The following is a 17,312-nucleotide window of genomic DNA, read 5'->3' as shown; positions in this document are numbered from 1 at the left end:
CAATTGAGATATTAGAAAAATCTATAATTTTTAAATTAAATTTATACTAATAAATTTTTTGATCATTATTTAATTATATTCAGGTTGCCCAATCTTAAAATCAAATTAACATCAAGATAACAATAATTTTTAAAATTATCAAATAATAGTAACAAAATAATCTATAAAAAATTTTAATAAATTTTATTGAGAAAAAAATAGAGAGTTATCTCATCTATTTCAAGCCTCCCACTCGATTGAGATGGATCTAAACTTCTCTATTCGACTGCTCCGATCCTGCCATCTAATTGAAACTCTTACAAATAGAAAAAGCAAAAAAAAAATCAAAAAAAGATATAAAAAAATCAATGAATATAAAAAAAATTGAAAAAAAAATTAAAAGATAAGATCTTTTCTCATATAGATTTAACATTTATTTTTTCTACAAATCAAAAGCTATAAAAATAATAACATATTCCATTTAGATTAACTAAAAAAGCTAAATATAATAAAAGAAAAAGAACCATCTAAATGATCAAATACTTCCACAGTTAAGTGATATGAGTAAATATAACTAAATCAATAAAATCATATAAAAATATAAAAAAAATCACTCAATTAACTTACTTCGATAATAAATAATATAATAAAGTAAATTTAATAAAATAAAAGATAAAAAATTTATAATTTTTATTTTATTAATAAACTAATATAGAGCAAGATATAATAAATATTTTTAAAAGATATCTACTCAATAGATGAATCCGAAACTATAAAATCATCCATAAAAAATAGACAGTTATATCTGACTTTTTTTTCAAAAAAATATATTTATATCATAAATATTATTTTTATTATTGAAAAGTCCATTAAGATAGTAGGAAAATCTATAATTTTTAAATTAAATTTATACTGATAATTTTTTTCATTATTTAATTACCTTCAAGCTATCTAATCTTAAAATCAAATAAACATTAAGATAATAATAAAATTTTAAACTATAAAATAATAATAATAAATAATTTATAAAAAATAATAGATTTCAATAAATTTTATTGAGAGAAAAAAAGCATTACCTTATCTGCTCTAAGCCTCTCGGCCAATTGAGATGGATCTAAAATTCTCTATTCGGCTGCTCTAAACCTGCCATCTGATTAAGACTCTTACAAACAAAAAAAAAATTAAGAGAAACTATATAATAAGATTATTCAAAATATTTAACCTCAAGTAATCAACATAAAAGTATATGAATAAATACTGTAATTTGATAGCATGTATTTATGAAAACTATACATAATAATTCAATTTTTTAAACTCTTCCACATCATCTTATTTCTCTCTCTCTCTTATTTTTTTATTACTATGTTGGTTCTGATGATCAATACATAAATTTTAATAAAATAAAAATTATAATCTCATAATTTTTTTATTTATCAGTAAACTAATATGGAGCAAAATGTAATGAATATGTTCTTGAAGATACTTACTTAATAGATGGATTCGAAACTACAAAATCATCCACAAAAAATAGAAAGATATAACTCACTTTTTTCTAATAAAAAATATTTCGATACCATAAATATTGTTTTCATTGTTGGACCTTGAGATAATAGGAGGACCTATAATTATTAAATTAAATCTATACTAATAATTTTTTCATCATTTAATTACCTTCAAACTGTCTAATCATGAAATCAAATCAACATCAAGATAACAATAAGTTTTTTAACTATCAAATAATAATAAAAAATAATTTATAAAAAATAATAGATTTTAATAAATTTTATAGAGAGAAAAAGAAAATATTACCTCGTCTGCTCCAAGCCTTCCATCTGATTGAGATGGATCTATTTTTTTCTATTCGATCACTTTGAGCCTCCCATCCAATTGACACTCTCACGAACAGAAAAAGTACAGTAAAAATTGAAAAAAAATATAAAAAAAATCAACAAAAACAAAGAAAAGGTGGAAAATTTAAAAAACTAGACCTTTTTCTGTATGGGCTGTTCAATTTTTTTTCTCTTTTTTAATGATGAAGACCCACGAGAGATAGTGGTGAGGAAAGTAGAAGAGAATGTGTTTAGAAGAGCCTCTCATCAATTTTGTGGTCTAAAAATATCATCTGAGAGGGTTTTGAAAGGGTTGCTACTATGCTTACAGCAGCCCTCGACTTTCATTGAGAGATTGTTTAATGGATATGAAAGCTTCAGTAGGTTAAGAGGATTTTGCTGAAAAATATTTAAAAAATTTTGTGTTTACTTTTTTTCTCATTAGATTCATAGGAGGTTGCTGTTTGCAAGATCACAGTCTTCCAGTCCCAAAGGAAACCATCATTTGAGAAAGGATTTACAGCCTTATCTAATCTTTAGGAAATATTGATGCACCAAGATAGTGAATCAAAGATAGAGAAAAAAAAATCAGTTCACCATTTTGATAGGTTTTGGATCAAAATAAAATTCAGCACTCACCATTCCTCGATTCCTTGCCTATCAAATACTGAGAACATCACCATTCTCAATTCTTTGTATCATCCAAAAAACTAACTGAACATCAAAAAAAGAATAATCAGGAAAAAATTTAAAAAATATTTAGAAAAGATACTATCAAACTCACCTTTCTTTCGAATGATGGAAAGGTTCGATTCCACCACCCACCCCCTAGCTCGTCCATGGTGCGGAAGGTGACATGCTCCATCATTCACATCTTGTAAACTTTTGGAGGCTATTAAATGCAAAAATTTGGCTTTCAAATCGAGAAAATATCGTGCTTTGTTTGTGGATAATTTATTAGGTTTGATTTGATCCAGATGGATCGATTCAGATCTCGAAACATATCATTTTTAAAAGAATAATAAAAATATTATTTTTTAAGAAATAAATTAACATGTTATTATTTCTATAATTAAAAAATAATATGTTATTTTTTAAAATAATAATATATTTTAAAAAAATATTTTTATTATTTTTATAATATTTTATTTTTTAAAAATATTATTTTTCAAAAAATATTATTTTCATTTCTTATCCCTCCCCTACTTTTATTTTTTAAAATATTATTTTTCTTAATTTTTAAAATACTACTTTATTATTATTTAAAAATATTATTTTAAATTATTATTAATAATAAAATAATAATATTTTTTTCTTTTTTCCTCCCCCATCCCAAATATTTTTTTTTCTTTTTTTCTTTTTCCCCCTTCCCTTCCCTTCCTCCCACCGCCTCCTTTCCCCACCCCCCACCTCCACTGCGTGAGGCCCAGGTCGTACCTTTCCACGCCACCCCCATCATGGCCCCACCCCATCGCCGTCCATGCTGCCCCAGCTGTCTGTGCCGCATCTGGCTCCGCGCAACTACCGAACCCCCTCCCCTCCCCCTGCTCCGACATCACCACCCCCCCCTTTGCCTCCTCACCTCGGCCCCGGGCACCTCCCGCACATCCCCCACCCCACACAAGCGCCCCCCGCACCCTCCGTGGCCCTGCCCCCTGCACTCTCCCTACCTTTCTCCTCCCCTCCCCCAACCCTCCGGGGCTCTGCCACTGCCATGCCCCGCCCTCGCGGCTTCGCCTCACCCACTGTGCAAGTGGGCGTCCGCGAGGCTTGAAGCAAAAAAAAAATGAAAATGCTACTGGAAAAAAAAAAGAGGGGAAGAAAAGCACTTGAGGGAGATTGGAATAGAAGGCTGATGCCGGTGACGATGGGAGGAAGGTGAAGGAAAAGAAAACTATTTCTCGCAAATAACCAGAGTTGCATCTAAAAATTTTCTATAAGTCTAACTGAATAAAGATTGAATCTTTATCTGGATTGCAATAGAATTGGGGATCAAATCTCCAGAATCCGGATTCAACCTTCACATAGGCCTAGATCTGCAGGCCTTCTACTTCGCGCGTATGTCAGGCAACGCAGGAAAGCAGGATAAATCTCTGGATTGATGTACCTTCATAAGATCACCAAAAGAGGAAAGAGAGGTGCTGGTGTGACCCTTCATACTAGCAAAGGGGATGCCCAAGGAGGGCCCATGCCAAGAGAAAGAGGGAGTGGCAAGAAAGAGGACACGCCAAGGGTGGACACCCATAAGCTCTTCACGTCTCTCTCTCTCTCTTTCTCTCAATCTGATTTCTATGCTATGCATCCATAGATAGATACACTCTCTATTTATAGATGATTCTTATGATCCATTAAGTATAAGACTCCTAATTCAAACAAGCTTTGAATTGGTCCATAACTTATCAAAGAATGACTCCTACATGAGAAAGAACTGGTGCCTCATATGGTACCAACTTTGCACCCATGCCCACACCCATATAGGATGGCCCACAACTAGCACCATATTAGGTGCTGGTCAGCCAAGGAGTGAGAGAGTCTTAGTGAAAATAGGACTCCAAGGATCTCATCCAAAAAGGATCCAATTCGAATCCAATTCGAAGCTGATTCGAAAAAATTTTGAAAGACTGTCAATCCAAAACTGTTTAGAACTTCTGGACCCAGTCCAATTTAAAATTTTGAACCCAATTAAATCTAATTAAATTAGATTTAATCTAAAATTAATTAGTACTTAAATTCAATCTCTCATAGGCTCTTTAGATCATAGATCAAAAATTATTCATCCTCGAAATTGAACCTGAACCTCATGTGTAGTGCTAGCTAGACATAATCAACTCTTCAATCCTGTTTGACCCTTAACTTAATTCTCAATCAAGTTAGTCTATATGTTCAATCAAATCAAGTATTTTCAAATTGAACATATAAATATAGGTCAATACTTTTTTACGTCGCCTCACTTGTGTGCATGACTTCATAAGTTCGAATACTAAGCTGGTAGCATAGGAACCAATTTCTGCACCAATCGAAGATACTATCTAGCAATGGTTTCCGACATTCAGATAGGTTGAATAATCATAAAGAAATATTTTATAATCTATGCATATGGTTACCGCATAATTCATCCCTTTGATCTTGAATGCTCTAAGATAATCTAGATTTAACTGTCAACCCATAATATTTCATCCATATTGTATTCAATATTTCAAATCCATCTAATGGATTATCCTGACCAAGACTTTACTAAATTAAAATACAGTGATACATCAGCTCCTATAATTCGAAGGGATCAATCCCATCTTGATTCACATACAGACTTCGTAAGTACTTGACTGTACGAAGTAGCCTTCCGTCACTGTATTGAAAATCCAGATAGTCCGATATCAAAGTACAGTGAGTTGCTTGCAAGTCACTATGGTGATCTCAGATCTGAGGGACACTTATGTCCATATACTTCACGAGCAGCTCTTGACAGCAGAATGCTCAGCAGGTGAGTTACCTATTCAGTGATGATATGCACATACATCTCACCTGTATGTCATACCAGTGTCACCACACTCTTTGATTAAGAGGACAATAATCCATATGGCACACAACGACCTCCACTCAATAAATGTCATCGTCCTGTAATGACGTATCATTCGGTCACAAACATGTTTAAGAACTATATGATGAATCTTTTTTTTATCGATTACTAACATAGTTCTAAGGACTTCATCACAGCACAAAAGTTCTACAAAGAAGATGTAACTTTGTAATGAATCATGTCAAAATTTTATTTATCAATGAATAATTCATATACAAAGAAAAACTCAATCGTCACATGATTGATTTTAGGACATAATTTCTAATAACTTCCACTTGGATTAAAACCAATTAGGGTATTTTATACCCATCTTCTATTTGAAGTCATCGAACTCTTTGATCCTAAGAGCTTTAGTAAAGGGGTCGGCTAGATTTTTCTTTCCATCGATCTTTTGAAGCTTAACATCATTTTGGTCCACGATCTCTCGTACCAAGTGATAGCAACGCAGAATATGCTTGGTGCGTTGGTGTGACTTTGGTTCTTTTGCCTGAGCTATGGCATTAGAGCTGTTACAGTACAGCAGAATAGGACCATCAATAAAAGATGTAACTCCCAGCTTGATGATGAATTTCTTCAACTACACCGCCTCCTTTGCAGCATCTAATGCAGCAATGTATTCTGCTTCATAAATTGAATCGATCACAGTATATTGCTTGAAACTCTTTTAACAAACAGCTCCTCCATTCAAGGTAAATATGTAGCCTGACATACTTCTACAATTATTACAATCTGACTGAAAACTAGAATCAGTATATCTTATAAGTTTCAGATCAGTGTCTTCATAGATTAGCCATTGGTCTTTAGTATTTCTCAAATATTTAAGGGTTGTCTTTACAACATTCCAATGGTTTTTTCACAAATCCGACTGATACCTACTCACTACCCCTAGTGAATAGACCACATCCGATTTTGTACACATCATAGCGTACATGATAGATCCCACAGTCGAAGCATATGGTATTCTACTCATATGCTCTCTCTCCTGAGGGGTTGTTGGATAATCCTTCTTGGAGAGAGTAATTCTATGGCCTGTCGAAAGATAGCTTTTCTTAAAATTCTTCATATTGAACCGCTTCAACATGGTATCAATGTATGTAGATTGGGTCAGTCCAAGCAACTTTCTAGATCTATCCCTGTAGATCTTCATCCCTAGGATATTGGTGAAAAGAAGGAAAACAGTTTCTCTTCGGATAGTCTAGGATGCATCTAAATTTTTTTTATTAATCTACACGATTAAGGATCAAATCTTTACCTCATTAGCAGTGGAATCAAAGATCAAATCTTTAAAAATCTAAAAAAAATCTTTGAGGAGGCCTGGATGTACAGACCCTTTACTTCGCATGCACGCTAGATGCCGCAAAAAAGTGATATGAATTTCGATAAAATCATCTTTGCAACCCAATCAAACGAGGAAGGAGAGGTATTGGTGTGATGTCTCACACTAGCAAGAGAGATGCCCAAGGTGGGCCCATGGCAAGGATAGAGGGACGGCACCAAAGGGGAGATGCTAAGGAGAAGAAGAAGCTTCCCTCTTCTCACGCCTCTCTCTCTCTTTCTCTCTTCTCTCAATCGATTTGTTTCTTATTTTTCTTATGCATTTATAGGTAGAGACCCTCTCTATTTATAAATGATTCTCATGATCCAATAAGTATAAGACTCATAATTCAAACATGCTTTGAATTAGTCCAATACTCATAAAAGGACTCCAACATGAGATAGAATTGAAGCCACATAAGGCACTCATAATGCAGCCATTCCCACACCCATATGGGATGCCCACAACCAGCATCATTCCAGGTGCTGGTTGACCCAAGAGTGAGGAGAATCCCAGTGTAAGTAAGATGCCTAATATCTCATCCAAAATGGATCTAATTCGAATCCAATTCGAAGTTGGTTCGAAATAATTTCGAAAGACTGTCAATCCCAAACTCTTTTGGACTTTTGTACCCAGTCTAACTTGAAATTTTGGATCCAATTAAGTCTAATAAACTCAAATCTAATCTAAATCAATTAGCACCTAAATTCAATCTCTCACGTACTCTATGGATCATAGATCAGAAACTGCTCATCTCCGAGATCGAACTTGAACCTCATGTGTAGTGCTAGCTAGAAATAGTTAACTTTTCAATCTCGTTTGACCCATAACGTACTTTCAAATTGGATATATAAATATAGGTCAATACTTTTCTATAATATTTGACTTGTGTGTGTGACTCCATAGGTTCAAACACTAAGCCGGTAGCACAGAAATCAATTTTTGCACGAATCGAGATACCATCTAGCAATAATTTTCGACGTTCAAATTGGTCAGATTATCGCAAAGAAATATTTTAGAATCCATACACATAGTTATCGCATAATTCATCCTTTTGACCCTAAATGCTCTAGAAAGATCTCAAGTTAACTATCAATCGAGATTACTTCATCTATATTGTATTTCAATTTTTCAAATCCATCTTATAGATTATCCTGACCAAAGCTTTACTAAAATGAAATACAGCGATACATCAAATTCAATAATCGAGAGGGGTCAATTCCATCTTGATCCACATACAAACTTCATAAGTATTTGACTATATCCATAGCCTTTCATCACTACATTAGAAATCTAGATAGTCCGGCACCAAAGTATAGTGAGTTACTTGCAAGTCACTATGGTAATCTCAGATATGAAGGACACTTATACCCATGTGCTTCACGAGCAGCTCTTGACAGCAGAACGCTCAGCAGGTGAGTCACTTGTTCAGTAATGATGTACTCCTACATCTCACCTATATTCTATACTAGTGTCACCACACTTCTTGATTAAGAGGACAACCAATCCATATGGTACATAACGATCTCCACTCGATAAATGTCATCATCCTGTAATGACGTATCATTTGGTCATAAATATATTTAAGAATTATACGATAAATCTTCTCTTTATTGTACACTAACATAGTTCTAAGAACTTCATCACAACATAAGAGCTCAAGGAAAATATAACTTTTATGATGAAAAATATCAGAATAACTTTTATTCATTTATCAATAATTCATATATAAAGAGAAATTCAATCGTCATACGATTGATTTTATGATACAATTCCCAACAACTCTCACTTGAACTAAAGTAAATCGGGGCAGTATCTTATACCCAACTTCTATTTAAAGTCATCGAACTCTTTAACTTCGAGAGCTTTAGTGAAGGGGTCGGCTAGGTTCTCCTTTCCGTCGATCTTCTGAAGCTCGACATCATCTCGATTCACGATCTCTTGTACCAGATGAAAGCGGTGCAGAACATACTTAGTGCGATGGTGTGACTTTGGTTCTTTCGTCTGAGCTATGGCACTGGAGCTGTCACAGTACAGCAGGACAGGGCCATCAATAGAAGGTGTAACTCCCAGCTCGATAATAAACTTTCGCAACCATACCTTCTCCTTTGCAGCATCCAATGCAGCATTGTATTTTGCTTCGCATACAGAATCGACCACAGTATGTTACTTGAAACTCTTCCAGCAAACAGCTCCTCCATTCAGAGTAAATATATAGTCCGACATGCTTCTGCTGTTATCACAATATGACTGAAAACTGAAATCAGTATATCCCACAAGTTTCAGATTAGTGTCTCCATAGATAAGCCATTGATCTTTAGTATTTCTCAAATACTTAAGAATTACTTTCGTAATCTTCTAATACTTCTCATCTGGATTAGACTGGTATCTACTCACTACCCATAGTGAATAGGCCACATCCGGCCTCATACATATCATAGCGTACATGATAGATCTCACTGCTGAAGCATAAGATATTCTACTCATATACTTTCTCTCCTCAAAAGTTATCGGATAATCCTTCTTCGAAAGAGTAATCCCATGACCTATCGGAAGATAGCCTCTCTTAGAATTATCCATGTTGAACTACTTCAACAAGGTAACAATGTATGTGGATTGAGACAATCCAAGCAACCTTCTAGATCTATCCCTATAAATCTTCATTCATAGGATGTAGGAAGCTTCTCCAAGTCTTTCATGGAGAACTGTGATGATAACTACAGCTTCACACTCTGTAAAATCGGAATGTCATTTTCTAGTAATAGTATGTCATCCACATAACGCATAAGAAAGATAACTACAGAATCGGTAGCCCACTTGTAGATGCAAGACTCTTCTCCATTCTTAACGACGTCATACGTTTTGATCACCTCATCAAAATATATGTTCTAACTCCTAGATGCCTGTTTAAGTCCATAAATAGACCTATTCAACTTGTACACTTTTGACTCATCTGTAGATATGAACCCTTTAGGCTGTATCATATACACATCTTCTTTTAGCTCCTTGTTAAGAAAAATGATTTTGACATCCATCTGTCAGATCTCATAATCTAAGTGTGCAGCGATAGCAAGCATAATCTGGATGGACTTGAATATTGCCACAGGAGAGAATGTCTCATCATAGTCAAAACCATAATGCTGACAATAATCTTTGGCAACTAGACGGACTTTATAGATCTCCACCTTCCTGTCTGCTCTTCTTTTCTTTTTGAAAATTTATTTACACCATATGGATTTTATCTCTTCAAGTAGATCAATTAGTGTCCATACACCATTGATCTCTATGGATTCCATCTCGGACTTCATGGCCTCAAGCCATTTCTGGGAGTCGGACCTTTGCATGGCCTCCATATAGGTGATTGGATCCTCATCGTTCTCATCAAGTTTGATGAGGTCACTGTCTCGGATCAAGAAACTGTAGTATCTATCCGATTGACGTGGTATTCTACCAGATCTCCTTAATGGTACCTCTACTGGCTCCAGATTTGATTCTCCAATCAAATCTAATTTTATGTGTTAGTCCTTCCACCTCATGAACTTTATCAAATTCAATTTTATAGGCATTAGCTCCTTCACTAAGGAACTTCTTGTTCAAAAAAATTATTTTGCTGCTGACAAACATCTTTTGCTCTACAGTGAGGTAGAAGTAGTACCTTTTAGTTTTCTTTGGGTGTCCTATAAATAAATATTTATCAGACTTTGGTCCAAGCTTATCTGTCTTTAAACGCTTGACATAAACTGGACACCCTCAGATCCTAAGGTGTGAGAGCACTGCCTTACGCTCAGTCCATATCTCATATGGAATTTTATTGATAGACTTGCTCGGCACCTTATTCCAGATGTAGCAGGCAGTTTCTAGAGCATATCTCCAAAAAATTTTTAGCAGACTTGCAAAGCCCATCATGGATCGGACCATGTCTAATAAGGTTTAATTCCTTCTTTCAGACATTCTGTTATGTTGTGGTGTTCTAGGAGAGATCCACTGTGAGAGAATCCCATTCTCTTCTAGATATGTGAGGAAGTCAGTAGTGAAGTATTCACCTCCTTGATCTGATCGAAGGATCTTAATGCTCTTTCCAGTCTGTTTCTCTACTTCAGTATGGAATCATTTGAATATTTCAAATGATTTTGATTTATGCTTCATAAGATAGACATATCCATACCTCGATAGATCGTCTGTAAACGTAATGAAGTAGTAATATCTTCTTCTGGTACTTATGTTCATATGTCCGCATATATTAGTATGTATTAGATCTAGGATATTATTGGCTCTTTCACCTTTTTTCTTAAAAGATGACCTGTCATCTTATCAAGCAGATAAGATTCGCTGGTTGGTAATAATTCACAATCATCTATTTCAAAGACACATTCTTTGATCAACCTGTCAATCATACTCTTATTCACATGACCAAGCCTACAATCCCAAAGATAGGATTCACCGACATTATCTAACTTAGGGCATTTACTGCGTGTGTATATTACACTAATAGATCATGATATTATATATATGTTATGTTTTAATTATCCATGTATAATTACAGTATCATTCATAATGATATCATAAAAATTATCTTTTATTATAAACTTGAAATCAAGTTTGGCCAAAAGGCCTATAGAGATGACATTCATAAAAAAAGAGGGACAATAATGATAATCATCTAACATGATACTACTGGACTCGAAGATAAGCTGCAAAGTTTTCAAGATCAGAACTGGAACAAGGCTTCCATCTCCAATATTTAGAAACTGCTCGCCCTCTCGAAACTTTCTACTTACTTGCAGTCTTTGCAATGAATTACATATATTAATCGGACTTTCGGTATCCAATACTCAGGTAGTACTATCATAAATAGAGAAATTACAAGATGTTATCATATAAGTATCTTGTGAAGTAACTGTTTGCTTCTTTCTCTTGTTCTTAGGTCTGTTTGGGTCAAAAATGGCTATGTAAGCAGGATAATTCCTCTTCCAATGACCCAACTTCTTATAAAAGAAGTATTCTATCTGGCTCTTATCAACTTTTGACGATTTGCTGTGCTTCGGATCGGTGGTATGGGATTTCTGCACTTTTTTTTTTCTTTTCTCTCCTAGAGGATCGACGACCTACTGATGAATCTCTCATAAATTCACTGGCTCTTTCTGGAGCTGGTGGTCCTTCTCAAAAGTCTACAGTAATCCTAGCAAACCATGGTAGTTCACCGCAGGTTTCATCATTCTGTAATGACTAAGAAAGGATAAGTAGGATTTCAGTAGCGAATTAAGGATAGCATCCTTACCTAACTGTTAATGCAACAGAAAGTCAAGTTTGCTAAGACATTCAATTTGCTCAATCATGTATAGTACATGATCGGTGATTGAAGCTTCTTCTCGCATACGGGCATTAAACACTGCGTAGGATGTTTTGTATCTCTTCGCATCCTTAAGGGTACTAAAGGACTCATTCAATATTTGAATGATCTTCTCTGGCTGTGCATCTTCAAACTTATGGTTAAGTTTGTCATTCATAACTCCCCTCATCACATAGTGCATAGTCGTGTGGTCATTGAGCCACTTTATATAAGTGTCTCTCACGACATCAGGAGCATTGGCAGCAGGTTTTTCAGGTACCTCATCCGTAAGGACATATAAAATCCTCTCGTGCTCAAAGATGATCTTCAACTTTCGATACCAGCTATCGAAATAGGGTCCGATGAGCTTGTCGCTGTCCAACAGCGTACGGAGGGATAGTGTGTTGGCCATAACTGAAAAAAAATATAAGGCTATTAGTATATAAATTATTTTTTAATCCTAAAGATATAGACTTTAGTCTAAAAGTCTTCTTACTATTTTTATGAATTGGTAGCCTCTACCTCCAACTTGAAAATTATATTAATTCCTTAGCGGGTATTAGAATCCACACAGACTACATTCAGATCCGAGTATGGCTCGACTAACCTTAGTGCATCCATGGGTAGGTTCATAACTAATTGTTTCTCTAAACAACTTCTAGTAATTAGATTTTACCCCAGACATCTTTTCAGCAGGCGTGTGACACCTCTACTGAAAATTCTGGTTAGGTCCAACTATTAACATGACAACATCAAATGCATCCAACAAATGGATGTTCATGTCCGAGTGTGGCTCGACCAACCTGAGCATTGATCTAAAGGTATATCATGATGGTCATATGATGAATGAGAAATTTCAATACGTAATAGACACCAGGCGGGTGGCACCTCCAATACCTATTTGGAATATTGAACTCATTATCACACACCTTAATGAAAGGTTATGACCAAGTTATCCCATAACTTTATCATTTTATGCACCTAATAATTTAGAGAATTTGATTTTATTGATCTGAGAATAAGAGAAGAAGTTGATCTACAAGCTACAAATCCTTCCACCAACATCACTAAGTCATGTAGGGGATTAGACATAAGCTGGTCTAAAGATACTTAAATCAGTCACACTGATTTACCTTGATGGCATCAGTCTGTACGAATCAACTAATGACCTAATCAAAATATAATGTAGCATGTTGGTAAGATAAGTGAGATCAGTGGGAGGGATGTGCCCTTAACTCATCTTAGACACCCAATTAAAAACTACTTGATTGAATTTACCAAACTTACCTTAGACACCAATCGGTTAATTAGTTTCGATTTGGTCCACTAAAAGATTCAGGCTCAACCAAGGAGCTATAATCATGGTCCATTTATCAGATTAAAAATATGAACTCGATCAAACTTCAACTATTGAGATTGATCTAGAAAAATATTGATCTAATCTAATTTAACACTTGATTAGATTTAACTAATTTTTCTACTTAGTTCATATGTGCTTCTAACACTATGTCTAACCAATTAGAAGGACCTGATTCAAGCTAACCCATTGCCTATTGATTTATACGGTATCTTAATGATCTTCAATTCTCAAATCTAGATCATTCAAAACTTAATTCAAAATTAAGTGCGTGAAACGTATATTTTAATTTGTAGAACTATTCTATTAGAGTTTCAGATTAAGCATACCATATATTTTAACTCATAAAAATAATTTTTTATAATATGTTTAATAATTAAACATACATAGATATGATCTAAACTTTATACATACATCTCATGCATCATGATAACTTTTAGATCCATACCAATTACATCTTATGTCACATACTAGTTAGATTTAAAATAATTTTATATCTAAATTTATCTTATTGTAATAAATTATAAATCACTTTAGATCTAATCTAAACATATTTATGATCAAAATAATTTATAAAAATTTATTCATTTTTTTCTTCATAAAATTGGATCACAATGACATTCTTACACGTCATAAGAGAATCCATCGAATAGATAAAAGAGAGATTAATCTCTTCAATCTTCTATGATCGGATGATCTCATCAATTTGAGTACTAGATTACTAAGATATGAAATCTAATTTCACATATAATCACATCAATATGTATTATTGATAAAATAATTTTATGTCATGAATATGTCCTTGATCTTATCAATTATGTTCTTAATCTAATCTAATTAGATTTGATGTATCATATACTACATAACAGATCTAAAACACATCTTATACTGATTATAAAATATCAATTTCAGATTTGATATCATATAAAAATATTAATTAGGTACAAATATGATGCATAAGGAATAAATTTTTGATAAAATCTATTTTCGTATAGTGCTGAATTTTGATAGGATTCAGATCTAAATACCTATCAAAATAGATCCAATTCAGATCTAAAATAAATCTCACTTCATAGTTAAAATAATAATATTTAAATTTTTTTAAAATAAATTTAAAATAAATTTTAATTCATATTTTTATTTCATCAAAAATTCAGCAACAATAAAATTCTATTATAACAATCTTATAACAATCTCAATCAACCATTGATTAGGATCATTTAATCGAATCAAAATTAGATTACAAATTTTATATAAATAGATTTAAATTAGATGTAATATTTAAAATAAAATTTTAATTATATATAATATATAATTAATCTAAAAAAATTTAGATATGTATGTATATATTTCAGTCCTGTTTTGATACCAATTGAAGGAAAGAGAAACAATTTCTCTTCAGATAGTCGAGATTGTATCTAAAAATTTTTTATTAATCACCATGATTAAGGATCAAATTTTTATCTAATTAGTAATAAAATTAGAGATTAAATCTTCAAAAATCTAAAACAAACCTTTATGGAGGTCTGGATGTGTAGACCCTCTACTTCGCATACGTGCCAGACGCCACAGGAAAGTAGGATGAACTCCGATCAAATCATCTTTACAATCCAATCAAATGAGAAAGGAGAGATGCTGGTGTGATGTCTCACACCAGTAAAGAGGATGCCCAAGGTGGGCCCACGGCAAGGAGAGAGGGGTGGCACCAAAGGGGAGATGCCAAGGAGAAGAAGAAGAAGCTTCCCTCTTCTCATGCACCTCTCTCTTTCTCTCTTCTCTTAATCTGATTTGTTTCTTATTTTTTTATGCATTCATAGGCAGAGACTCTCTCTATTTATAAATAATTCTCATAGCCTAATAAGTATATGACTTATAATTCAAACATGCTTTGAATTAATCCAATACTTATGAAAGAATGACTCCTACATGAGATAGAATTGGAACCACACAAGGTGCCCACAATGCACCCATTCCCACAGCCATATGGGATACCCACAACCAGCACCATTTTAGGTGCTCTTCAGCCCAAGAGAGAGAAAAATTTCAGTGCAAGTAGGATTCCTAATATCTTATTCAAAATAGGTTCGATTCGAATTCAATTCGAAGCTGGTTCGAAATAATTTCGAAAGGATGTCAATCATAAACTCTTTAAAATTTTTATACCAAGTCTAAATTAAAATTTTAGACCCAATTAAGTCTAATAAACTTAGATGTAATCTAAAATTAATTAGCACTTAAATTTAATCTCTCATATGCTTCATGGATCATAGATCAAAAATTATTCATCCCTAGGATCGAATCTAAACCTCATGTGTAGTGCTTGCTAGACATAGTCAACTCTTTAATCCTGTTTGATCCATAACTTAATTTTTAATCAAATTAGTTTATATATTTAATCAAGTCAAGTACTTTCAAATTGGATATATAAATATAGGTCAATATTTTTCTATGGTGTCTGACTTGTATGTATGACTGATCACTGTTGTAGGCGATCAAGAATAAAAAGCAACTCAAACTATATAAATAGAATGAGTAGAGATCGTTTCCATAGAGATTTAGGATGATTATCTTTTTTTAAGAAGAAATAAAAGAGAATTGATTGTAGAAGGATTAAAAAAATAGAACAACAAAAATTAAATTAAAAATATAAATTAATTTATGAAAGAAAATAATTCAAAGAAATAATCCAGGAATTCCGAATCTACCATGCAAATTAAATTTATTTTTTTTTTCTTATGTTGTAATATTAATTCTTGTGATTAAGGTATTAGTATAGCTTATCTCTAAGGGATACGGACTGTATCAGTAGATTACAGCTTGTCCTGTTGGAATATAAACTATCTAAATTTAATTACAAGATCTAAAGTTTAATCTCACATACTACAATTTATCTCTCTAAAGTACGTACCATATCCAAAGATCACGGCACGTCAATAGAAGGTATAGGTCATGTAGGCTGGATCAATACCTCAAAAAAAAATAAAAAGATATGAAATAAAAGCACAATTTTATTGCATAAAAATTAAATATAAAAAAAAATAAAAACTCATTTAATAGCTTCATCGTATTCCTGGATTGAAGGGATTTAGCTATGCATCAAGCTCTCTAGCTCCATAATCTCCCAATATTTGATCTCTAAAGTTCTCTGATTTTTTTCTTACTTTTTCTCTAATTTTTCTCCTTCACAAAGATTATTTCCGGACCTCCTATTTATAGATAAATTTTTCATATTTTTTTGGTAGGAAAAGGAGTCCTAAAATCCTTAAAAAATGTATAAAACCCTTAGAAATTTTTTTGAACGTCGGATGAAGCTTGGACTGCCCAGATTTGATCAAAAATCAACATTTTAATCCTTATCAAAGTCAGATCAAACTGTAGCCATCCGATTGTACCTAAAATTGGTTCTGGGCTGTCGGATCGTGCAGAATAACTCTTATTCTCAATCAGAAACATCCTCAGTCGTCCGATCATTTGATGGATGAAATTTCGACCGTCGATCAGCATAAAAGTTCTCTTATAAATCGATGATGAACAGCAGTCGTTGGATCATGAGATAGATGAACATAGACCGTTGGATCGCGTAAAAGAGGCTTCCACTACTGTGGACCGTGTGAGGTTTTCGATGGACCACACCCTGGCTCTGTGGACCGACCGACTGGTCCACCGTGCATCGAAAGTAATAAAAATTATTTTTTAGAATATTTTGGCTCGATTTTTGCTTCGATTTTTATCTAAAAAATAAAAAAAATATGTATTAAATTTTTTATTAATTTCTCAATATTTTGGTACTTAGATTCTCAATTAAATCAGCATCTATTTTTCATAAATATGCTCAAATTTTATTTTTTTTAAAATTATTTATTTTTATTAAAAATATTAATTTATTTATAAAATTAGATTTTTAAGAAGATGTTAGCACCATAAAT

This window comes from Elaeis guineensis, chromosome 1 (genome assembly GCF_000442705.2).
Source record: "Elaeis guineensis isolate ETL-2024a chromosome 1, EG11, whole genome shotgun sequence".
NCBI lineage: Eukaryota > Viridiplantae > Streptophyta > Magnoliopsida > Arecales > Arecaceae > Elaeis > Elaeis guineensis.
This window is presented reverse-complemented; position numbering follows the sequence as displayed.